Source organism: Alligator sinensis, unplaced genomic scaffold (assembly GCF_000455745.1).
Source record: "Alligator sinensis unplaced genomic scaffold, ASM45574v1 scaffold308_1, whole genome shotgun sequence".
NCBI classification, from domain to species: domain Eukaryota; kingdom Metazoa; phylum Chordata; order Crocodylia; family Alligatoridae; genus Alligator; species Alligator sinensis.
Genome location: NW_005842041.1, coordinates 1,022,070 through 1,041,393, shown reverse-complemented (window position 1 = coordinate 1,041,393; position 19,324 = coordinate 1,022,070). Strand labels below are relative to the sequence as shown.

Genomic DNA, 19,324 nt, shown 5'->3' with positions numbered 1-19,324 from the left:
AACTTTTCGTCAGTGCAGCAGGGCTTTTTGGTGCTTTTATATAATAGTTGATTGAATCAGCTATTAGACAGAAGTGCCAAAAAGCCCTGCTGAAGTGTGTGAGTTATACAGACACTGAGAGAGCCAGGTCAAACTGATCCAATTCCTCTTCAGGTAAAATGCTGCAGGGTTTTCTTGGTTTTGTTTGGTTTTTGGTTTTGGCTTTTGTTTTCCATATCTGTCAGCACCCTATTTTGTGGGGAGAGCCACAGTAGGGAGCAAAGGACTAGAAACTGATGGAGCTAGAGCCTTGTACTGCATTTTTTCTATTTGGCTGCAGAATGTAACTGCCCTTATCAGAGTAACAATAGCAACAACCTTTCTAACTGTATTTAGCTTGACTTTTTCTGAGGCTTTTTGACAAACTTTTAAAAATGCATGGCTTGCTTTTTTATTTACACCAATAAATACTTGAAAACACCTTTTTGAAGGATAAGCTAACCATATGCTGACAGAAAACCAACAAACACTACAGAAAACTGTAAACACTTCTTGTTGATGTGCTTAGAAAAATAAATACCTGGATTACCTTTGAGCTGAATGCCTTTGATTTGGGATACACATTTTAATTTCTCCATACAACCATGATGATGAAAACGGAGCTCTTAATCTAATACCTCATGTAAACTGCTGCTCTTGGATCACTGCTTTTGAAGACTGCTTAGATTGCTTCTTGTCCTCTTACAGAGGATATTTATAAATAGTATATGTGTAATGTAAAAGTACTTTTCCTGTATAGTAAGGAAATTATTTTATCAAACCTAGTAGACTGGGGGAGGGAAGGTAGGATTTTTCAATCTTATTCCACAGTTCTGGAACTTGCTTAAACTTGAGCAGAGGCGCTCCAGTAAAAAGAGTGCACTCTGGCTGGTGGGAGGGGGGGGTCAAGGTCAGTTTTGGTTTTTGTTTTGTTTGTATTTTTTTTACTGGTGGTGGTGCGTGAATCAAGAGAGTTCATCCTACTTTATCTTTTACTTTTTCCTAAAATTTACAGTAAACTTTGTTCTAAGACTTGAAAGGGTGACTTGTCATACATTTTTAAATTCTTCTGAGAAGAATGAAGGCTTGAGGGATTTTTTAATTAGTTTAGGATTAAAGCAATTATAGGACTGGTAACAAAGGGACAGTGCATAGGTATCAGGACACTGACACCTGAGTGCTCGTAACTTGTTAAGAACTTTTATTGTGCTTGGACTAACCTTCCTTGGAAGTCTTTAAGACCTGGCTAGACAAAGCCTTGGCTGGGATGATCTAGTTGGGGATGCTCCTGCTTTGAGTGGGGGGTTGAACTAAATCAGGGGTGGGCAAAATGCAGTCCACCAGGCAATTCTATCTGGCCCACAGGGCCCCTAAAAAATGTAGAAAATTAATACTAATCTGCCCTGGGCTGCCTGTCATGCGGCCCTTGATCGCTTGCCAAAACTCAGTAAGCGGCCCTCTGCCCAAAATAATTGCCCACACCTGAACTAAATGATTTCCTGAGGTCCTTTCCAACCCTCCTTTTCTATGATTCTAATGCCTATATACTCCACTAAAGCTGAATCTCATGGTTTTAGTAGACTCCCTAATAAACTGGTTCATCATCTTTCCAGATTAACGTATAATTTGTGTAGTTTCTAATGATAAAGCCTTGAGAATTTTACAAGCAGAATTCAAACAGCTTTTTTTTTTTCCTTCAAAATTGCTTTGCATGGCTTTTGGCTATACCACTCTCCTCTCTTTTCCCTGTTTCTCCTCCCCATGCACATGGGTCAAGTGCTCCAGCTGCAGTTTGAACAGATTTTGCCTGTGTGTAGTTTGTTCCCAGCAGAAGCCCCAGGATGAAATTGGTTAGGATGGGTACATAGCACTGCCTTCCCCTCTAGGGCTGTGTCAAATTGCAAGAGAATGTGTTGGAAAACATTTAGGTCCCTTCAACTTACCAATACCAGTCTAAACTCAGCCCTGTTTGTTCTATGTAAAGGCTGTAAACCTGGAATCTTAACCTGGCTCTTGGTTACTTATTTCCAGAAGCAAAAGTCAAGGGGGGAAGGGGAAAGGGAGAATTGATTTGTGCAAGGATTTTTAACTAGTATGTGGTGAAATGCAGTCTTCTGAGGACTCCCCTTTCCCTTCAAAAGGATGTGTAAGTGAATTAAAAATATCCCAAGCTAAGTGATGTATCTTTGGATCTTCCTATAGAGAAAGAGGAGTTGTATTACACACACTAACATTCCGGACTCCAGAGATTTAGGTATGAGGTTTTACATTTTGAGTAGCTCTTGATTTCTATGGGAGTGTTTCTAGTGGGTAAAAAGAAGCATGTGTGCAAGTCCTGTATGATCAAAGTAGAAGTAAGCAGTTGCTGCAGTGTTGAGGCAAACAGAAAAAATCCCTCCAGTCTTAGTAAGTCTTCATTGCTGCATTCTGTACAATGCTTCCCTGTGCTTTTCACAAACGCACAGATTTCGTTAAGGCTGAGCAGTAACACCTCTTTAAGTTGATGCTTCTAAGGTTTTAAACAAGATGGGCTCAGTGCTAACTTACTACTCACAGCGCCTATGTTTTAGAGTGTGTGTGTGTGTGTGTGTGTGTGTGTGTGTGTGTGTGTGTGTGTGTGTGTGTTTTCTAGTGTATTTTTCTCCCTTGCGGCATTGGTTGATAGTTGGTATGTAGGAAATTCTTGTTGTTTTGGGGACATGCTTAGAGCTCTCTGTTTTTATATATAGTTGAAGGGATCTATGGGTTTTTTTTTTTATTTGTGTATATATTAAAAATGTTATAGTTATGGTTTTAGCTAAGAAGCTAAACTAGTAAAGCATTGTAGGTATTGAGTATCTAATTGTACAGGTAGTCACTTATTTTTCTAAAAAGGCTGTTAGCAAAATATCTTTCGTTTTCACTGGTTTCACTTGCAATTAATTTACATGGTTCTGGTACTATAAGGGGTAGAAAAGGACTTTTTTAGCTTGTCCTAAGTGGGTTTTTTTTAAGATTTTTAGGACCCATTTAACACTTTTTGCTATATAAATGTTTATTTCCAGACTCTTGTAGCTCACTAATGGATGTTTCTCTCTCTTGGGTCTTTCTTCCTTACAGAATGATGTTTACTTTCAAGGATCTGGATGCACTGTTGAATGCTGATGTGTTGATTTAACTGAATCCTATGCTTTCTTTCTTATTTAAAAAATGCCTGAAGAAAAGTAAAGGATTGAGAATTTTAAGTTACAGATCTTTGAGGTAAGATGTCTTTCTATATCAAGAACACTAGCCTTTGCCTTGCAACAAACTAACATAAAATCCATATTGCTTGTCATACAAGACCATCAATACATGTCACTTAAGCTGTGGAGAAAGGAACACATTGTGGCCACTAAAATCGCATGGGGACTTCCTGATCAGATCAGTTATCACAGGGTCCAAACAATTTTTCTGTCTCCTAGGTGGAGACTGAACTGGGGAAGCTATCATACTCACTCAAATCTAAGATGACCCTGGACTTTAGATCAACCCCCCCCCCCCCCCATAACTAGATTCTATGCATGGAAAATTCTATAAATTTTGTTAGAATTTTTCCATCTATATAATTGAGTTATTGAAGGGTCATCTTTATTTAATTCATTCCTCTCACTGCTGCAGTGGGGAGTCAGGTTGTCTGGACAGATCAAACAGTTTGCCCCCTTCCTGTCTCCTACCTGCCACCCTCTTGCCTCTGCTCCCTCCCCTCCTTTCTACCCCCCGCCCCCCATTACACTTGATCTGTGCTGGCAGGCTTGATTCCCTGCCTGGGGCACAGAACATGGCCCCAACCCAGTCTCCATAGCAACTATGTGGGGTACGTGCTGCTGCTAAAGGGCCAGGCTGGGTCTGTGCTCAGTGTCCCAGGCTGCATCATGCATGGCATGGAGCAAGGGTGAGGGGTGGGCAGGGGAGCAGAGGTTGCATGTTGAGGGATGAGGAGGGGAGGGAGGAAGCAGCAGCTGCAGCTATGGCCCTTACCCTGGACCCTGGGTAGGTGCTGGAGCTTAATCCATAGCAGCTGCCTGCCCCCTGCTCCACTACCCTCATGCTCCATTCTAGGTCAAGGGGCTTCTCCCCCCTCCACCCCCCCCATATTAAATGTGGGGGAACTTTTGTCCTTGACTCTAGTAAATACAGTAACTAACTGGCTGAAAGACTTATTGCATCTCAGCGACTCTAAATGTCTGAGGCTTAAATTTAAAATATATATATTTTAGATTTATATAAGGCGCATCCACATTTCATTCTTCCAAAACAAGATTAGCTAAATGTACCTTGGTTGCTTTTTTTTTTTTTTTTTAAGGAAAAGTCAAATCTGGGCTAACATCTGCAAACAATCATGGTGTTGGTACAGCCCCCCACTTCCTCCCTCCTCACATTCCCCAAAACATTAGGGAGGTATGGATAATGAACCCCTAAAAGCAGGACTTTTTGGCTGTACATGTTATAATAAATTTGAATCCACAACTGTAGTTCAAATCTGACCTCTTAAGAGCCAGTCTATGGACAGTTTCCATTTAAATTAAAATAGTTGTGTATTGACCTGGAATTTTAGGTTGAAGACGATATGGTGGGCCTTGGGCAAAATGTATCTATGGTTCAGTGAATGTTTGTTGTTGTAGCATTTATTTATTTAAGTCCATTTAATACTTTTGGTCACTGTTTTTGTTTAGTTTTTCCTGTGAGATTATTTTTAAATAAGGGCAATAGCAGTGCAAAGACTATATGGAATTATGATCTTCTTTTTTTGGAAGGGGCAAGGAAGGAGTCTGTTTTCTAAAACTCAACCTGGAATATGGGGTGAGGTTATAATCAGAATAATATAGTGAGTAGAACAGGAGCATGTAGCGGTAATTTTAGAGCTGTGAAATGACTTGAAATGCAGAGATTGAGCTTTGGTTGGTAGCTTCATATGTTGGTTGGTGTCCTTGTTGGCCTTTTTAAGGGCATGTCTACACACGTAGGCATGTGTACTTGCAGCAGGTCAAGTAGCAGCAGCACAAATCTGCACTGGAGACTTTTTTTTTTTCCTTGACACACGTACCTGTACATGCACTTTGGTTTGGGGCAAATTGTGCCACCTGGGGCAAACTGACCCTGCCCAGCTCCTCCTGGATCTTCAACCAGGGGGAGCTAGAGGCTGGGGTTATCACCTGTGTTGGCCCCAGCAGGATAAAAAGCTGCCCTGGCAAGCAGGTCAGGGCTACTTGCCCTCAGAAGCTTCTGAGGCCAGGCCAGTTGATATTTGGGGACCTTAGCCCATTGTGGCAGCTGGACTGCCGAAGCAGCCCTAACCTAGAGTGGCTGCTGCACTTTCTACTGACTGCAGCAGTCTGGCAGTAGGGGCTGCTGCCTGGCTGTGACCTGCTGCCACCTGCAACAGTATCCACCGCCTGTGACAGTATCTGCCCAGTTGGACTTCCGACCCCATGGCTGCACGGTTGCCTGGACTGTGGCATGGGCACTCTGGGCCACCTGTCAGTAGGCCATGGCTACCCAGTTGGCCTTTGTGCAGGACTGCTGTCTTGTCTTCTGGTGCTGTTGCTCTGCCACCTAGGCAGCTGTTGCTCAGAAGACGTGCTCATTGCAGTGGCCTGCCTTGAACTGTTGAAGCATGTCCTCCTGGTGCCCAAATGGTCAGGTCAGCCACCTTGTCTGCCCTCCAACTGGGTTCCTGGTGCTGGCCGTGGGCAGGCTCCTTTGCTTGGGTCCCGCCACTTACCTCAACAGCAGGGATCCTAGTGTTCCCCATTTAAAAATTGCAAATTCTTTGATTTAAAAAAAAAAAAACAAACCCAAACAAAATCCCTCCAAATTCTCTCTCATTGAAATACCCAAAATCTATGTTCTTCCATGATTAAAATGCAACACTGCTATATAGAGAGAGATCAGTTGGGCAGTGTTTTATTGATATATTTACAAGTTCTTAAAGCAGTTTGGAAGCCTACCAGTGCCTTTGTCATTATAATAATACATTCTAAATATCTATATGCTTTAGTGTTTGCTTTTGGGTTTTTTTTAATCATAGAAAAATCAGAGCTCTCCCTGCCCCTCCACTCACCAAGATGTGGGAACAGCTGCAGCTGCTTTCTGGCATTGAATAACACTGATATGCCCTACCCCTGCACATGCCCTTGCCCCTCACTTGCAACCCACAGGCCTGCCAATGCCTCTCACTCCTTTCCCACAGCCCCTGCCTGCTCCCACTTTCTCCCTCCCAGCACCAGGACATGGGTCCAGCTGCAGCTGTCTCACCTGCTGCTTTGGCTCTGAGCAGTGCCAGGCCTTACTGTTCTGCTTCCCGCGCCTGTGTCCAGGCCCCAGTGATCCCCATACAGTTCCTGGAAAGTCCTTGACTGGGGCTCAGGGACTGCCCCTTGCCTTCCAGGCTGGCTTCCCCCTGCACAGGCTTCTTGAGGGGGGCAGGGGAGCATCAAGCCTGGCTCTGGTAGCCGCTTGTACCCAGAGCGCTCCCCCATACCCCTCTCCTCTCTTTCTTCCCTCCCAGCCCATCACATATACACACACAGACCCTGCTGCCACCTCCAATCCCCCCTGCAAATTGCCTACCCGCACTGCTACCTCTACTCCCCCGCCCAGCCTATCACATCCTCCAAATGGCTGCTGGGACCAGGAGTGCTGCCCGCCCCCTGGCCAGGGCTTAATGTCCCAGTACCAGTGTTGGCATGGGGAAGGGTTGCAATGTGGCAGCTGCCCCTGCAGCTGTGGCGCCCACCAGCAGGGCCTGTCCTGTCTGGCAGCTGGGCATCCAGGGTGTGAGATTTAGGGGGGGAGGAGGGGGTTTGTGAGGAGGGTATGGGGCTTTTTGGGAAGATATGTGGGTGGGTATGGGAGGCTTGTGGTTGTGGGGTTTGCGGGAGATGTGGAAGGGTGTGTGGGGCTTGTGGCAGGGACCATGCAACACACTTGCCCTCCTGCCTCCCCTCTCTGCACAGCCCCCATAGCTGGCAGTGGCAGCAGCAGCCAGCCACAGGTCCTTGGGGTGCTCAGGGCCTCCTGCAGGCAGAGCCCCTCGGCAGCGCATGGTGCTGCACAAGTCCTGGGGGCTACATGCGGCACACAGAGCTAGCATGGTTCACTGGTGCATGCCTTCAGGCAGGAACAGGCCAGCTTCTGCTTCCACATGGGGGTTTCCAGCACTGCCATCAAGTCAGGCTGGCTGCTGCCTCCATGTGGTGGCCACATGGAAGCAGGAGCTGGTGTGGCTCAATGGTGTGCTGTTCCTGCTTGAAGTGTTGGGAGCTCCAAGTGGCTGCATGGAGCCAGCTCAGTCCTGCCTGAAGGTGCGGGCCAGGCTGGTTCCCTGTGCCACACATAGTCCCTGGGACTCTGGTGGCACTGCATATCACTAGGGGACTTTGCCTAGAGCAGGCTATAAACACCCCAAAGGCCTGTTGCTGGCTGTGCAGCTGCTGCTGGTAGCAGGAACTGTGTGCCGTGAGGGGCCATCCCTGCACACAGTCCCCACACATGCCATTGGGCTGGGTGGGCTCTGTGGCTGCTCCTGCCTTAGTTTCCCACCCATTTCCAAGTAGCTCTTGCAGGCTGGAACTCTGCCAGCCTGCAGTGGGCTGTTTGCAAACAGAGTAACCCATGGTTTCCCCTTTAAAAGGGAAAATTTGTGTTTTGTTGTTTTTGGGGTTTTTTGTTTTGTTTTTGTGTTGTTTTTTTTTTCCCATGGAGCGGGGTAGAAAGAAAACCCATGTCCCTGCCACAAACTCTGGGTCCTCCTGACTCTGGCTGGCTTGGAGCTGAGAATGGGGTGCCACTGTCTCCAGGACACAAGCACATCTGGCCCCTGTGCATGACTGCAAGGCAGCCTGCTTGGGCCCACGGCAGACCCTGGGTGCCCAGCAGGCTCTGGAGCAACCTTGGACAGAACCTGGGTCCAAGCCACTGCTGCCATCTATGCCCTGCTTCTGAGGCAGCATGCTGGAGCAGCAGGGGCACACAGTAGGCATAGAGACCCTCTGGCCAAGTGATAGAGCACTGCTTTGGAGGTCCTAGCCTCCACTTGCTTCTGGGCATACTCTAGAAGCGCACCCCAAGCCACTTTTCTCTAGCATATTTTCTTTTGATACTGGGATTCTCTGGTATCAAACTTAGAGCCCATGCTGCAATTATGTAGCACCGGGAACAGTTTTTAGTTTGTGGCTTGCCTTCTGCAGTGTCTCAAACTGCTTTAAGATGCTGCAACAGACATATGCTATTTTGTGTGGATGCATCCTAAGGGTGCAGACAGGAGTGACAATTTTTGCCTGATCTGGCCCTGGAAAGTGCTGTATAGCTGCAACCTAACACAAGTGCATGGCTACAGAGTGCTTTAAAAGGGCCTGATCCCACGACAATCTGAACCCTCATTATATTCAAAATGGAGCACCTACATTAACTTGTGTCTGTGCATGTCAGGAGCAGGTCTGGGCTGATGCAGCCCAGCCTTTCTACCAGTGCGGTTTTCAGAATGGGAGAGGGAGAAGGGAGCTGAGGGAGCTCATTCTGGGGGTTGCCCAGCTGACAAGTGTGTGGCAAGACTTCAGTCCACCCCCTTCTTACTCTAGTGCAGGCTGGGGAAACCCCAGAATGGTCCTTCCTCCCCTGCCTTCTTTCTCTCCCATCCTGGGATAGCACTGGGGGGCCCCGAAAGTGGGTGGGGGTAGGGCTAGGGGAAGAGGCTGCAGAGACTCAACCTCTCTTCCTGGATTATCTCCAAATTGGAGCTTGATTTTCCCCCCCCGACCCAAAAGCTAACATTTGTTGGGTTGGGAGGATCTGTCTAACTCATGGCGCTTTCTGGGAAGCACCATCCGTTAGACCCTAGAGCTGTACTTCTGTCTGCACCCTGAGAGTAGGGGTATGGGTTAAAAGGCTAGAGCCATTGCTCTTTCTGTGCTATAGAGACCTCCTTGGGTGGTGACAATACCTGTTTGAAGGCACAACCAGTCTCTGGCAACTGTTGCTGTCTACCGTCCCCAAGATGCTGAAAGAAGACCGGTAATTGGGATAAGTTGTACATGCCTCAAACTAAAGCATCTCAAAGATGTTGGTCTCTTGCAAGTCCTGACAATGAGACTGCTTAACACATTTTAAAGCGACTAAAAGTAGTAGAGACATTTAAACTGAAATTAATGCAGTGTGGATGGATGTGTTTGGGTCTTTGGGTTTGGAGTAAAATTTGTGGCCTCTGTGTTGCCATGAACAGTCCAGCTACAGTGAGTGTTGTGGGGATAGGCAGGGGTCATTGAGTCTAGTGTATCCAAAGAGTACCCTCAGGAGTAGCAACTGCATTTCCTACCCTGGAAACAGAAGGGTGACTGTAGGGGAGGGGCTCTGTTGCACCCTTGAGTCCTACCATGTGAGTGGGGGACAGGCACAAATCCCATTAACCTTCTGCCTTTGGAATTTTTGCACTGAGCTCAGCTCATACTTGGTGTAGAGAGCCATGGTGATTGAGAAAGTGTTTGCCTCCATTTCCCATCCGTATATGGGTTTTTGTTTTTTGTTTTTTCCTGCCTAACTAATGGGCTTGAAATTTGTAGTCTGTGCAATTGATAATTCAGTGTGCGCCTGGTTTGGAGCTTGATGCCTAGTGTGTTGGTTCTGCTTATTGGAGTTAAGGCTTTTAATGGTAAAGAAAAACTTTGGGGCCTGGAAAGTCAGCAGGGAGGCTGGTTCCTCCTTTGCTTCTAGTAAAGGCTATCTTGTGTGTGACTGGGGGGAGAGAGGAGGCTTTCCTCAAGGATCAAAAGCAGGACTGAGGTTCCTATTGTCCTCCTCAGGAAAAAGGAACAGAGGGTAGAAGTAAACAAGGCTCTTGCTGTGTCTAGGAAAGAATGGGGTAGAGGGAGGGGAAAGAGATGAGAGCATTGAAGCAAGAGAGATTTGGAACGGAAGGGATATGTTTGAAGGGATGCTTTTGAGCAGGAGACTTCAGACAATCGGTGAATGCAGCTTGGGATGAACTAAATTTATGGATGAGGAAGTCTGAGATGGTTGGTACTACTCCAGTCCTTAGGTTGAGTAATGTCTTCCCTCCTTCCAGGCTTCTCAGGTATAGCAAACAGTTCTCTTCTGCATCTGAATGGTGGCAGTGTTGCAGATTTAACCCCCCCTTCCCTTCCCACCCCCTGAAAAAGCTTGCTATTACTCCTGTGCCTGTAAAAGACCTGCTTTGAATTAAAATGTGATAGAGTAGGGTTGGCAAATATTACTTTTACAAAGTAAGCTGGTTTCCTCTAATAAGAAAAGGGTTGTCTAGAGTACAGCATGGAGATTTAATCTGCATTATTCTCACATGAATACATTCTTTTTATTGTTTTAAAAAAAGGTTGCACTTAAATTTGTACATATACTAAATAGAGTGCACCAATATACTGGTGGCATATCGGATCAGCACCAATTAAAAAGAAATTAACATTATTGGCAATCAATGTTTTTTGCTGGTGTAGCCAATTTAATGTCGCCGATTAAATGCTGTGTGCGTGAGTGCAGTCGCAGCATGCACGTGACCGAGAATGCAACCTGGAAGTGTGGAGAGCAGCCTCCTGTTGGTAAGTCGGGGAGGGTGGGAGACTCAGCCCACAGGGTGAGGGAGCGAGTGGGACATGGGTAGACACTGCCCAGCTAGGGCAGTGAATGTGACCCTGGGAGTGGGGCAGAGCCACAGGTGACTTGTCTGGGGGATGAGGAGTGGGGGTGGCTCCCCACCACTGCACGCATCCCTGGAGAAGGCATGGGAGGCATATACCCCTTTCTCTCTCTCCCCCCCCCCCCCCCCCCCGAATTGTTTGTGGGGTGAAGCTGGGCTGCAGGCTCAGGGCCAGGGGCTGTGCCAGCCTCTTCCTGGTGGTGGGGCTGGGCTCTGAGTGGTTGGGGGCAGGGTGGGCAGTGGTGGCACTGGGAGGGGTCGCTATGGGGTGGACGTAGAAATATGGGGGGGCGCATGCCTCCCCTGGAGTTGTGCACAGAAGTGGGGACCCACCCCCTTTCCCCAGCCCCCCCATACCCTCCCCCAGATGAGCTGCCTATGGCTCTTCCCTGTGCCCCACCCTGGGGTTGCATTTCATCAACCTGGCTGGGCAGCCCCTGTCCCACTCACTCCCCACAGATTTACCGACTGGATGCTGCTCTCCAAGCTGCCTGGCTGCATTCTTGTAAATTGGCTATCAGATCAGTATCGGCCAATATGGCTGGTTAATAATTGGCCATTGGTATTAGCCAAGAAAATTTGTATTGGTGCACCCCTAATGTTAAATTGGGCAGTTTTTTTTTATATAAAATGGTAAAGCCATACAAGTTGTGGCTCTTAAATCTAAGAACACAAGCATTGTTGGTGACTTCACTCAGTCCAGTGGAATTAACTCGGGAAGGCAGCTATCCCACCTGTGGTAGTTTGGTAAATTCCAATGTACTATTGCCTGTTCCCATGCTACGGCTGTAGGCTTGTTCCCACCATAATTTATATCAGTAAGCAAACCTGTTTTAAATTGCATCAAAATGTATTAACATTGGTCCATGATCTCAGTACTCAGACAGGCATTGTGTAGCATTTAAAGGCAACGTGAATGCTCTAGCAGCATTCTCTACCCATGCAGCTCAAGCAAGTTACACAATTCTCTTTTATTTTAGTAGAGATACAGCTTTAATGAGCTGTACATCCCATTTAAGAACAAATGAAATGCTTTCTAACTTACAAAGCAAGCTTCATGGGTGCTAGACAATAGGCTGCTTATAACAGACTTCTTTCTTTTTTTCTTGTTTTTTTTTTGTTTCTTCAAATCAAAGCAGCTTGAATGGTTCACTATTCAAAGCTCTATCCTTCAGCTTTGATATATTTGAGTGCATTATTCCAGTATTATCAAACTCCAAATGAACAGCTGCATAGCTTATCACAGGGACTTTTGGATCTATTAATTTTTTCTCTTCTTGTAGTTCAGCAATTCAGAATCCAAGCATTTGGTAATTGCCCTTTTAAAATTCTTATTACCTAAGTATTGGACAGTATTAATGGAAACTAAAAGGAAGTAAAGATTGTGGCTGAATTGCAGCTGAATCATATCTCGGGTATCTTTTGCTGCTGTGATAGTGGAGAGAGTAAGATGTTAATCTTGGCCCCAGTTTACAACTTGACCACTTAACAGCGGTGGAGCAGGCTATAGTGTTTTGGTTTATATATATTTTTTTTTTCTTTGACATAGTGGAATGAATTGGATTTGTCACTGCTTTTCACTTTTAGTAAAGCATAAGCCTCCTGGAGCACAGTAGCTTTTTAGGAAGCTTTGCCCATTCAAAAAAGAACTGAGGCCTAAATCCAGACCCTATATATAAACTTCTGTTGAGATTAACTGATAGGTGGGTGCCTGCATACCTTGTCTGGATCCAACTTTTAATGATAACCCCCAGGGAATAGGATACACAGGGCCATTCTGCACTCCTAATAGTATAACTTGGGAAGAATTTAACTGAAGTTGACCCTTAATGCATCCACACTTGATTTCAGCAAAGCCAGGTCTGCCATGTCTATTTATTTATTACCTCAAAGCAGGTAGTCTAGGGCAATTGACAGAGGTTCAAATAATGGTGCAATGGGACATGATCCCTGATCTCAACAATCCCGTCCTTTGCCATGCCACATGTGCGTGGCAGGACACACATTTCTGGGGATTGGGGACTGAACCCAGTTGCAGCATTGTTTGAACAGGAACCTTCCAGACCAATTGGGTTGAAAAGGTTCCCAGAGGGGGGAGCTGATGGACTTCCCAAGACCAGGCTTTATTCGTCTTGCCCCGGCACTTTGAAGTGCTAGGTCGTGAGGAGCTCTGGGGACCCTCTGTGACAGTTTGGACTGTCTTGTTCCCCCACAGCATTTTAAAATGCCCTACTCCACAGCTCCAGGTGGGGCTGCAGGGCAAGGCAGCAAAGGCTGCCAGGTCCAGGGGTTGAAGGTTCCCAGTCAGGGGAGCTGCCAAGCTTCCCTGTGGGGGGACCTTGCAACTGGCTTACCTGCTGCCCACTTTCAACCTCAGGACTGGGGCTGTCCTGGTCCTGATGCTGGCAATTGGCTGATTTGTCAGGTTGGGAGCATGCCACACATCCCATTTATGGCCTCATATGAACCAACAACAAGCATGTTGCCCATATGTGGAATATCTTTGTGGCTGGTTTGCCACTTTTTAGTGCCATAAATTGGCTGACTGTGTGGCACTGTTACTATTTATGGCACAATTAAAAAAAAATAAAAATTAATTGTGCCATAAATGTAAAGTGTGCCAGGGGCCTAAGTCTTTACCCCTCTGGCAATGTCTGCACCACACAATCATGCCTCCTAACTAGTTCAGAGATATTTGCATTCTATCAGGTTACAGATATGGTTTAAATTCTGTCTGCCTCAATTGTGGTTTACAGAAGCAGATGACTTGGCACTGCCTAACTGTTATATCACGTTTCCTTTATTGAATGGGAAAAATCTAGATAGTTGTTCCATATTGCTAATTTGGGGCTAGTGAACCTAGTGGCCACGCACAGTGGCAACAGTAGCTTGTGAAGGTGAAGGAGATGTACCTTAGAATGGCTTACTTGATAGCTGAGAGAGACCGATCGGGTATACTGACAGGCTTGGAGGCTCCTGGTTGTTTGCCATGCTGAGCTAGTGGTTGGAAGGCAAATGTTGCAAACAAGGGTTTCGGTGAAATGTCACTACCCTTTTGTTTGTTTGTTTTTTTGTAAAGGAGGACTGGACAGCAGTAACAGTAAAATAATAGCCACAAAGGGTTTGCGAATATGGTGTAGTTGCTCCTTCCCTGAAACTGCAGCAGGATATCAAAGGCCGTGACTGACTGAAAGTGACTTGTAGGGTAGTATGGCTGCCTTGTCACCATGAGTCAACTAAGCTTGCAGATTGATGTCACCTCTGATTTTATTGTTGGTTTTGTAAAATGCTAGTAGGGGATTGCAGTACAGTAACTAGTTTTGAAACCCATGACTTTCAAAGATGCTTTTAAGTATCTATTTAGTTCCACTGATTTGATAAACTGTAAAAGCCAGTTTGATGCTTAGCATAGTTTTATTTCCAAGTTCGTTTGATGTTAAGCGTGACTACTTTTGCACTTACTGAAGAGTGTTTTCTGAGATCTGAATGATTTAGTTTCTAATGTAGTAAAAACATTCTTATTTTCCTACTTGGATTTAAATATTAAAATTGGAGTTTGTACACAAAGTAACAACAAAGGAAGAACTTTTTATTTCCCTCTTGCTGATCATCTTTAGAAACAAATTTATGTTTAGTTTAATTTATTCCTTTTATTTTAAGAGAAAAGAAATATATGGTCCATCGGGAGTTGCATGGACCAATATGCTAATAAAACTCATAAAAGGCTTTTTAAAACGTTTATTCAGAGTGGCATGTCTGGCTTTACAGTAGCTGTGTGGGTGGACTGTCCTTGAATTTTGTAGACTTTAATTTAGTACTACACAATACCCAGTGATGGAAAACAGCTATAAATTGTCTGTGCGCAGCCATGCATTATTGATAAAGGGTAGTCTAAACTCCACAATTTCTTTATTTGATGTTGTCAGCACAACAGCTGGTTGATTTGTTTAGTGTTTCCTATTTGCCAGGAAGTGTCCCTTTTGTTTGTCAACTTTTAGATTTGGCCCAAAGTTGTTTTTTCTCCTTGTGAAGACAGGTTTCTACCATGAACATAATAGAAGTGTTTCCACAAGAAGGTTCCACTAAAAATACTGTATTTTTTTAAGCAAACATTTACTTACGTTTTATGTTTCAAATCCAAATATTGCAGAACTAAAGCAAACAGTGAGTTGCACTATAAACAGAAGTCAGTTTCTTTGTTTAAAACTAATATCAGAAATGAAAAAACAAATATAGCATAAAGTAATATGTTAACTGGTTTTAAAAATTCTTTTTTCCTTTAAATTGTTTTGAAGTATGATTTTAAATAAACTCCTTTATAATAACAAACACACTTCTTAATTTTGGCATTCTTCCAAATTTCCAATAAAGTAAAATACCCGATTTTTAAATTTTATCTAACAATTACCCCCCTCCCCTGAATACTCTGGGTTAAGATTCCACTAAATAAACTTGCATATAAAACCACTTTTAAAACAAATCTTTGCTTGTTGAACAGCTTCTTGTATCCTCATTCAGAATGGAAATGTATAAAATAAAGCAAGTATATAAAAATAGCAAAGCATCTAAAATAAAAACTATACAAGTGCCCAGTATTCACAATATACATTCAGCCAACAAGATTCTCCTTATGCTAAAATTTCTGAGATGATAACTTCCCTTCCAGGTTACTATTCTGACAGTGGGGGGAAAATCTGCAGTTTGCAGTAAACAAAAACTGTCTCCCTCTCTCCAAAGATTTTGTCTGTGCCTATAATCTCATTTTATCCCTCCTATATATTAAACTATAAATCATTCTTAATAAGAATTTGGGGTTTTTGGAAGTTGTTACCCTTAAAATTTGAGAAGAGAAATGAATGGTAAAATGAAAATCTGTTTATGATGCATAATGCACTGTGCATGTTTATTTAAAAACATGTCTATAGCAGTTTTTTACTGCTTAAAGGCACTGCTGAGCACTAACTCAGTATTTTTGCTTTCCAAATATTTTTTCTTCCTGATAAGAAGTCACAAAACAATTAAAACTGATTCTGTAGCTTCAGTAAGAAGGCAGGAAAAGCAAACCAGGGAAAAGACTAACATGATTGACAGAGGCTTGCTGGAGATTTACATTGAGAATAACTCATTCTTCAAAACTTTTTTTTTCATTTTCTGATGGGAATTGTGGGGTAAATCAAACACAGTGGTTATGAATGATTAAAATGCAGAAGTTATGAATTCTTATTGACTTTGTAAATCTCTAACTCCTTCCCCTTTAATATAAAATCACTTCTCAAAGGGGTTTTGGGCTTTAAATAAAGCCTCAGTGTACTGAAGTAAACTATTTTAGCAGCACAGTTCATTAATTTTTGTGGCAATAACTAAAGGAAACAAATCTGGGATTGCAGATAGGAAACTTTCCATGTTTGCTTAATGGTTCTCAAATACCTGATAGCTAATGTCTGGGTATATAATGTATTATAGAACTATTTACATCTTACATATAGTTGCCCAATGTTGGCAACTACAGTTTTCACATTAATAGAAGCAGAGGGATTTTAATGAACCAAGAAACACAAGTATTTGCATATGAATATGTCTATAATAGTTTTGGTCCTTGTCCCAGCAAATATGAAATTGCCTATTTTGCTTAATAAAGCAAAAAAGATTTTGGCTGCCATAATCTCTGTTGAATCTTTTGACTCAATGGAAACTGCCTAAGGGGGGGGAAAATCTAAATAGGCGCACCAATTTATTTCAGATTGGTCTTCTGTTTCTTAAGAGATGGACAGTCTAACTTGAAAATAGGATTTGCTCTTATTTTTATAATAGATTTTTTTTTCTTTTGAGCATATCTCTGGCTTAAGTTAGTCTTCTTACAATGAGGCTCCCACACAGATTTTAAACAAGGGACTGGAGCAATAAAAGTATAATGGGGATGCTTCTCATTTACTAATGTATCCATGGACTTCAGTGGAATTGCTTTGAATTTTCACTGTTGTAATTGAAAGGAGCTACTCAAGGCTAGTTTGCCTTCCTAAAAGGGCTTTTCAAACAGCTTATTTCTTGTGTTTAAAAAAAAATAAAAATTTCCTTCCAAGTCCAAGTGGGCCAGTGGTTTTCAAAAAGACTATTTATAAACTCGGTTACATAGCAAGCAGAATGTTAGGTCAGAAATATTATAGATCTCTTCTGTGTGGGAGGAAAGCCATACTGTGTATCAGAGTGAGGTTATATGCATCTTTTAGCTAGTCTCATCAAACTTGTCTCCAAATCTGTTTTGTAAATTTTTTTTTCTAAATCTGGAGGGAAACTTTAAAAAAAGTAATGTACAATACTTTTTTTCCCTGTGATTCAATGATCTCCATATTCTTTCTCAGTTTTACAAGAGGTTTTATTTAAGTTTCCACCATCTGTTTAAGTGATTTGGTCACATGACTTAATTGGATCTTTCTAATGATTACCATGAAATCTGTAGACTATCCTGAATATATACTCATTTGACTGCAACTCATGAACACTCATTTGTAGCAACACCTGGTAAGAGCAGTTCCCTGGGAACATATTAAATAGCATGTAATCAGATGACACTCCATATAATAGCAGCATCCTCTTGGAAACGGTGTGGGGCTCGAACATATTACTACTAATAGATATAACTTGTACTACATGCTCTGTAAAAATGTGACATGGAGCTATTTTAAGTCTTAAGCTCTTCTACCCACAAAGGTTTTCTGGATTTTTTTTTTTTTAAACTGTTTTTGGAGGTTGTTGATACAAGGGCATCAGAAATGGAATGTTACCAATTTTAAAGAGAAAAGAGTTGCCATATTTACTCGAATCATCTAAGATTAGCTGATTGGGGTGGGGAAAAAACCTCAAGCTGGAGCTGCGCTGCTACCTGCCCCAAGCCAGGATGGCTCATTTAGCAGGGGAGGAGGCACACAGCCAGAGGGAACTCAGGGAAGACAATGGGGTGGGGATGACCTGCAGTCTGCCCCCTGCCCTGTGCCTGCTCCAACCTTCCCACCCAGTTGTCCCCTCTCTTGCTTACCTTGAGCTCTGGCTCTGGTCCCTCCAGTCCCCAACCCAACCCAGCTAAGAGATGCTGCTGCTGTTTTCCTGGGCTGGGCTAAGGCAGGGCCCTCGGTCACTGTTGCTGCTGAGTGCCCTAGAGGAGCAGAACTGCAGCAGAAGGTAAAGAGGGAGGGGGTGAACAGGGATTGAGGGCGGGGGGCAATGAGTGGAAGGGTAAGGCTGGAGGGGGAGCAGGGAGGCAGGCGGTGGGCAGGCATGGGGAGGACAGGCATGGGCATGGGGGGGGACAAGGGGCAGGGGTCTGGCCCTTTGTCCCCTGCTGTTGCTTTTCTACCACAGCATGGCAGGGGAGACAGGGGAGGGGAAATGATGAATTTAATACAACCCCAATAATTGGATTCATAGTGGTTGTCGATTTGGGTAAATATGAATTGTTTGTTTGTTTTTGTTTTTTGAGTTCTGGATCTTGTGGGCTGGATTGAGCCCAAGGCAGACTCCATTTCCCAGCAGCCCCTGACTGCCTTGCTATAGCTGGTTTCCATCGAGACCCTAGCTCCAGTAGGGCCATGACAGCACAGGGCCTGGGTTTTAATGGAGACCAGCCCCAGCAGCTCTGGCAGACAGCTGGCCTGGGATCTTGCGTCAGTGACAGTGTGGTCCAGGGCCAGGGTAGAGCTGTGATCCGCTGCCCACACACCCCAAGCAGGGGCATGCAAGGAGCAGATTGTGGCCCTCTGCCCTGGATCCAGACCATGCTGTCAACACTGCAAGATCCCAGCCCTGGCCCCAGAGCAGCTCCCTGCACAGCTGCTCACCCTGCCAGCGCCGCTGGGGTCGGTCTGCATGGAAACCCTGGCCCTGTGCTGTCATGGCGCTGCTGCTGTTGGGGTCTCCATGAAAACTAGCCACAGCAACATATGCAGGGGCTGATGGGAACTGGCTGGATCCACCATTTTTCCTATGCCTGTTCTAGACGTCGATCCTCCCAGTCTCAGGCTATGGGCTGAGAAGGGACAGGAGGATCTATGTGGTCAACCAAAGACTGCAGCGCTGGTGTTGTCAGGAAGGCTTTGGCTTTCATGACCACAGCCCGCTCTTTGGCGAGAGAGGCAGCGAGCTGCTGGGAAGAGATGGCCTCCACCTCTCTCCCCTAGGGAGGAGGCTCTTCTCAGCCAGACTGGCTGACCTGCTCCACCAGGCTTTAAACTAAGCCCGCTGGGGGACAGGGGCACTACCACCACTGCTGGCCCGCTGAGCAATCCTTACAAAGCCAGCAGGTCAAGGCACTTAAGGGAGCCCAGCCCTGGCAAAATCTGTGGGCAAGGAAGGAGCCCCCCAGGGGGCACTTGCTTGCCTGTACACAAATGCCAGGAGCTTGGGGAATAAGCAGGAGGAGCTCATCCTCATGCTCAGTGCAAACAATTACGATGTCATAGGGATAACAGAGACCTGGTGGGACTCCACCCATGACTGGACCATGGGGATAGATGGCTATACCCTGTACAGGAGGGATCGTAAAGAGTAAAGGGGTGGGGGTGTGGCTCTCTATGTTAAAGAAAGCTACACGTCCCTGCAAGCCAATATTGGCGACCAGGGTGGACG

At 44.8% G+C, this 19,324-nt stretch overlaps 1 protein-coding gene across 11 annotated transcripts in view; it reads left to right on the top strand.

Moving 5' to 3' along the window:
- The window catches only part of KANK1 (KN motif and ankyrin repeat domains 1), a 191,245-nt gene that overhangs the window by 51,550 nt on the left and 120,371 nt on the right, over positions 1–19,324 (top strand). For 7 of the 11 annotated variants that reach the window (XM_025202958.1, XM_025202959.1, XM_025202962.1 and 4 more), the window contains one exon: positions 3,118–3,258. The exons of 2 other annotated variants lie outside the window; for them this stretch is intronic. The gene's annotated coding sequence lies outside the window, so the exon portion shown is untranslated. Of the gene's footprint in view, positions 1–2,200; positions 2,273–2,403; positions 2,425–3,117; positions 3,259–19,324 lie in introns of those variants that run through there. 2 more of the 11 variants (XM_025202963.1, XM_025202964.1) reach the window with 2 other exon arrangements.